A 6,766-nucleotide genomic window follows, 5' to 3' on the forward strand; every position below is an offset into this window, starting at 1 on the left:
CACAAATTAGTATATGGTAGTGAAAGAAACAGAAAGGTAAAACCGGAAAGAATTTCAGTCAAAGAAGTTATGGCCACTTTTTATGGGGAAAGTAAAATAAGTTTACAGGAGGATCGCCACTGGCTTCTATTCTGAGCCATATCTGATAACGTCTCTAGCCAGCGTTGCACCATCTCTAGGACAGTCAGTCACAACGCAGAACTTCGTACGTACGTACATCAATTCGAGTTGCCATAACACATTAGCACAGAGATCCAGTTGTCGATTCAAATCCCATAGTAGTAGGAGTAGTAAGAGTATAAGCATTATGTGAAAGATTAGTGTTTGAAGATGTTATTGAAGGAGTATAATCCAGTGAAATAAATTTTAAAAAAAAAGATAGAGACACGAAGAATTCAGAAGAACAGATTTTGGCAAAACACAAAGAGTGGATACACCTTCACCATTGCAAACGATTTTGAGCATGTCATTCAAGGTCTTCAACCATCGGTTGCTATCATCTCGTGAATCCCAACCAAGTAGTCTACACCTACCAGCATGACTCAGCCTAATTGTCAATGACTTCATGGATTTGTGCCATGTTTTGATTTGGCCGCCCCTGGTTTTCTTCCAACCTACTCCTACACCATGAAACATCGCACGTCGAGGCAGTCAGTGTTTGGGCATACGTAACACGTGTCCCAGCCATCTCAACTGATGAAGTTTCACTACTTCATCAATCGATTTTCCATCCTTACCTAGTACCCGTTTCTTAACAACTCCATCTCTAAGACCCCAACCGCGGAGTCGTAAAAGAGCAACAAAAGCCAGTCTCGTACATCTTTCTTTCATACCACGACACCTTGTCTTAAACTGACCACCTCTCCACTTTTCCAACCAGTCCCAGAGTCTCCAAATAACCCAAGACGTGGAATTCTCTGGGACGACATTCGTATAACACGTCCAAGTCACTTAACTTTATGTCTCAAGATAGTGACACCAATTGAACTATCATCACTGTGCACGAACACATGATGCCGAACCTCCGCATTACTAACATGGTGTTGCCACTGGATGTCAGCAATCCTTCGGAGACAATGAGTATCAAACACAGAGTCGTCTAACATCTTCAACTAAGAAAAGCCACGTATCACAAGCATAGAGCGAAACTGTTCTCACGGACGCGTTGTAGATCCGACCTTTTACAGCCAGACTAACATCACGAAGGCGCCAAAGATGGCCCAGATTGGCACAAGCTGCTCTGGCTTTCACTATACGTGCATCAATTTCATCACTCACGCCACCACCAGCACTTATGCAGCTACCTAGATACACGAACTTCTCGACTACTTCAATCTACTCACCACCCAGGGTGAGTACAGGATGAGGGTCCTGCCAGCCTTGTAAAAGAACTTTGCATTTCGAAGGTGCAAAGCACATGCCGTATCTGTGGACACTGATTGCCAGCTGATTAAATGCGAATTGCATGGTTTGGGCATTATCGCCCAGTAAGACAATATCATCCATATAATCAAGGTCGAGAAGTCTTTCTCGAAGCAACAGATCTACACCGCCATTGCTTACATCTATCAGAGCTGTTTCCAGAGTGTCATCGATAGCAAAGTTGAGGAGGAATGGTGAGATTGGACAACCCTGTCTAACCCCACTGCTTGAATGGAACAATGGAGAAAGGTGGTTGTATGCCTTCACTCGGCCTGAGGCGTTTGTATATAGGACCTTTAAGATGTTAATAAACTTATCAGGCACACCCCTTTTCAATAGACAATCCCAAAAAACAGTCCTGTCCAGCAAACTGAAGGTGGCCCTGATGCCAGGAAGCACGATTGCTGACCCGTGATAAGTATGATGGTATCCTAACATTTGGCGGAGGGTGAAGATATAATCAATACATCATCGACTAGAACGAAATCCAGCATGCTCCTTGAGAGTCAATCCTGGGGTTTTGAACAAATTACGAAGTATGACGGAAGCCAATAATTTGGACGCAATCGGAAGCAGACTTATCCCCCGATAGTTGTTACAGGAACGACGTGAACCTTTTTTAAAGATAGGGACAACTATCAACTCATTCCGTGATGTTGGAACACCCTTTACCTCCCGGACCTATGTAAACAACGTTGTCAGCCCCTTAACCAGAAAGTCACCACCATTTTTAAAGAGCCGGAGGTAGGTCATCTGGGCCCGGTGATTTGTAGCGTTTCGAGAGTTGGAGTTTCTTGCAGGCCTCCACCTCATTTGGTGGATCAGTCGTCACAAACCATGGAAGGCAGGACTGTTTGATCGATGTTGCAGAAGCAGCAGGCCAGTTGAACTGCCCTTCGAAGAACTCTGCCCATTGTCCAAGACGTTGATGGATATTAGTGATTGACATTCTGTCATCCTCAGAGATTGTTTCGCTCACACCAGACTTCTTGCTGCCAATGGCTCGGACAAGTTTGAAGAGCTCCCGGCAGTTACCAGATGCAGCTGCTGCTTCCAACTTCTTGGCTCGCTCCGACCACCAGGCTTTTCGGTCCTTACGCAACCTTTGTCCAATTTCATTATGTGACAGCCTTCGTTTGTGGTCAAACACACGGTCACCCGGAGTAGACCGACGGGCTTCGATGAGTTGTAAAGAGCCTGAAGAAACCCAGTGCTTATAAGCGGGATGTTTCGCGAAGCGTCGTCATGGCGTCATGCAATTGCAACCAATACTCATCCATACTTCTCGGTGGGATGATAGCTAGCCTAGAATCTAGCTCGGTTTGATTCTTAGTTGCGACAGAAGCTGAAATCAATTTACTGACATAAATCTGTTGATGACGATGAATTCGTTGGCTACTGAAAAGTAAGGTAAGATTAGCGAAAACAAGGGCATGATCAGAGTCCAGATAGGTACTCCAAAAGGAGCGGCAGTTTTGTACACAACCGCACCAGCGGTAACTGACCGCGATGTGATCAATCTGAGTCCAGGTTTGAGATGCAGAGGAAAGACGCCAGGTGGCACACCGGCGATGACTAAGCCGAAAGGTAGTGCTAGCCAGAAATAGGTAGTGGTCTGCGCAAAGTTGCAGTAGATGGTCCCCGTTATCTGACCTGCGACCAACAAGTCCCCATCGGCCACCCAAACCACTCTTTTCTGTGCCTAGACACCCGACCTGAGCATTGAAGTCTCTGGCTAGTACTACAATATCTGTTGGACGCACTTTCTGAAGAACAGCTAACTAGTTGTAAAATTCATCCTTGATTGCATCCGAGCTGCAATCTGTCGAGGCATAGGCGAAGATGACGAATAGACATCGTTTCTCACACCAATTTATTCTTTGATGAAACTTTCTAATTTAACAGCACATAACCGACTGTTAATGGGGATCCAGTCGATTAGTGCTGCCTCAGCCCTGGCGCTTAGTGTGACACCGACGCCAGTTAAAACAGACGAAGATGCCACAAGGTCCCCGGATAGACGCACGTAAAACAAGCTTTTCGAAGCGACAGATGGAGAGCGAATTTGTAACACTTCTATAGAGTCTTGAATACGGGTCTCAGATATAAAGAAGACGTCGATATTAAGACTTTCTAGAGACATAGCCAGTCCTGTCTGTTGTCCGATCTGCATTAGTGTGCGAACGTTGAAGGAAGCCAGTTTAAATGGTGTACGTGATTTCAGAAAAACTAGTTCAGTATTCGTACTCGGTGGAAGCATTCACTTTCGACCAGACAGTGAATGGAGATCGTTTAGACAGAACAGTTTCCACCATTGGCGAGCTGCTGCACAAGTTGAAAAATGGGATTACATGAAGTGAGAATAGAGGAAGATAAGTGACGTAGTATATAAATAAAATAATAACGAGTGTTATCAAGTGAATGTGAATTATCTGAATTCTAATTGAAGCGAGCATAGTATTTCGTGAAGTATTTGCCATCTCATTAGATTTTCGTGAGGGCGGTGATACTGCCCGGGTATCCAGACCGAAACAGGTGATTTTCTTAGGGGGCCACACTCAGAGCCTTTCACCTAAAGGTCTGACCCACAAGGCAGTGAAGCGACGTAAGAAGATGCAGTCCCATGGTAGCCGGTGACCAACGATTGGTTCACCCTCCATGTCCACCAACCCAGTTAAAGCGCCGGCGTTTCGCTTTTCGTCCTCTCATTTTCTTAAACAACACCCTCGCCACGAGAAGGCAGTGAGTAGACTTCCCTGGCAGAGGCTATATACGCGTGGTCAAGTGACAGCATTTCGAGGAGAGCGGACTCTCTCTACCTCTCGATCTTACCAGGGCGTTTGGGGGAATTTTTAGAATTTTAATTAATAGAGGAATGAGATATTTAGAGGAAAAAAATAAAACATGCCGAATAATATCAGATGCAGAAATTACAAAACAATAAACAGATAAATAATGAAACAGCTTGACGAGCGTTATCATACTGTCCCATCAGATATATCATTCAAGATTACCTTAACAGTCAGACGATTGAGTTGGAAGAGAGCATAAATCAATAATCTGTTCATTAAAGAGGCGTCAACAATTCCTTTTAAACCTTCATTGTGTACAAAAGCGACAGGTGCAAGCCCTGATTTTACCCACAGCCCAAACACTTGATTTGTGTACATGGTAAGTTAGCTGTGAGTACTTTTCCTTAGCGTTTTTATTTTTTCGATGATTCGTTATCAATACCACGTTTCTTAACTTTATACCGTCCTCATATTTGCCAAGTTAACAATTATTTCTCACAAATTGGGCGCCGTCTTATCCTTTCTCCTACCAATGGTTACGCAACTTTTTTTAACGCTTGGAGTTTTCGAACAGCCTATTAAGCGTTGGGTTCCCTATTATTCAACAGGCTATTTATTTGTTGAATCATCATAAATACGACTGTACAACTTTAGCAAATGATGCCGTTGAAAAGAAACGTTTCTCCACTTGTCTTTTACTTCTGTTCAGTGACACAATGGGTTAATTTTGTAACTTATATTTCGATGTCCATCTATTGGTAGTCCGGTTAAGAAAGACTACATCAAGGTTAGATTGAATGATGAATATCCAAATCAACTGATTCCCTGTTTATTTTTAAGCGTAACTAACAGTAGGTGAACACTAACTAGTCAGTACTATTCAACTGAGGTCAAATATCTGAAGTCAATCTCCAAGCATGATGTGCTTTTAAATGAAATCCTCAAAGGTGCGATTGCCGTCAGATGTGATCCTGAATTAGACGTGTGGAATTAGGTTAGCATTTTAATGTTTAAACCTGAAATCCAGCTGCTTTTTCCGTAGTTCAATGGTTCTGTGTTACAGTTACTTGTCAGACAATCACAAGATCTTGAGATGTCAGTCAGTCATAATAAACGTAAGACCTACAGCATACATACACCAGCTTAAGTGGCGACATTAAACCAGGATCACGAAACAAAATGAACACGATAAACCGCAAAGAAGTTGGAATAATAGCAGTGCTAATTGTGTTAAGATTCAGAAATAAATGTAATGAAGCGTAAAATAATAGTAAAACCCATGGTTCAGAGAAATTACGAGTACATGCATCCGCGCTAATGTGGACGATTCTGAGGTACAGCATCTAAGGTCTAGAACTACTGGTCGAGATTACTTACTACGCTTCTCAGTGGCTCAGAATAAAAGCTAAAGGTGATCCATGTAATTTTTCACTGTATTATAAGCAGTAAGATACCTCTGACTTCATTAAAACTAGTTCATCATATATCTTTGCTATCTCATTTATTAATTGCATGCATTTCCTTACTCATTACTATATTAAGATGTACTTGACTAACAACTATACTTTACGTATGAGACTTAATAATACCAGTAAAACTAGACTACAATGATGATCTCGAGCCAACCATTGAGATATGCTTTTTTGGATCTGAATGGTTGACTCAAGGAAGAAAATGGATATTTCCACAGACCATCGTTGGCGGGGAGCAGGTAGATGACTCATTTATTATAGAGTACGTGTTTAGATTCGGACAATGCTCTGTTTAAAGCACATATTTGTCTGTGTCTTACCGAACGTATAAAAGTCACAACAAGGAAACCCCTTTTGTTAAATGAAATAATCGGAAAGTAAAGAATACTCTTAAAATAACATACAGTCATCCAGTTTCAGTTTGGAAAGGACAGGAGGCTTGATGGCCTGTGTTAGTCATGACAATGATGGTCTCTCAGCTGATCCAACATGATTTAGTCTTGCTTTCGTACTATTCGGCTGCCTAGACTGAAGTAGACGAAGACTTTCAAACTTCGGACGTTAATAACTTCACGCAACGCCCTTTAAAAGTGTTAAGTTGGCTACTAGCCTGTCGACAATCTTAAAAGTCTAACACCTAATATTCATGTAAATTGCTTAGGCTCGAAGCCCCTTGTTAAATAAGAGTTCTTGTGGCTACATAATGCCAGTTTGTCATGCATTCGAAGGAAACTCAAAAACCGAGATCAAGTCGTCTACGTCTGAAGTTTCGTTTCTCGCACCGAGTAGTTAATTACTGGAATTCTCTACCAGAACAAGTAATATCAGCACCTTCTGTTGATATATTAAAAACGAGATTGGACTTTTACAGTGTAACAAACTGCAAGGATTAATATAGATCAATGGACCTCTTATCCTTATTACCGAAAACTGAACTTCGGCAAACCAAACATGAAATAGAACCCAAACCTTTCGCGCTACTTAGTGTCAGTTTTAACAGCCGGACTGACCGGAGCTGCACTAAACAAATGAAAGCGTTTAAGGGGAAAAATTTTAATTGATCTTTTTTAGCTCCAAAAT

Source organism: Schistosoma mansoni, assembly GCF_000237925.1.
Source record: "Schistosoma mansoni, WGS project CABG00000000 data, supercontig 0169, strain Puerto Rico, whole genome shotgun sequence".
Taxonomy (NCBI): Eukaryota; Metazoa; Platyhelminthes; class Trematoda; order Strigeidida; family Schistosomatidae; genus Schistosoma; species Schistosoma mansoni.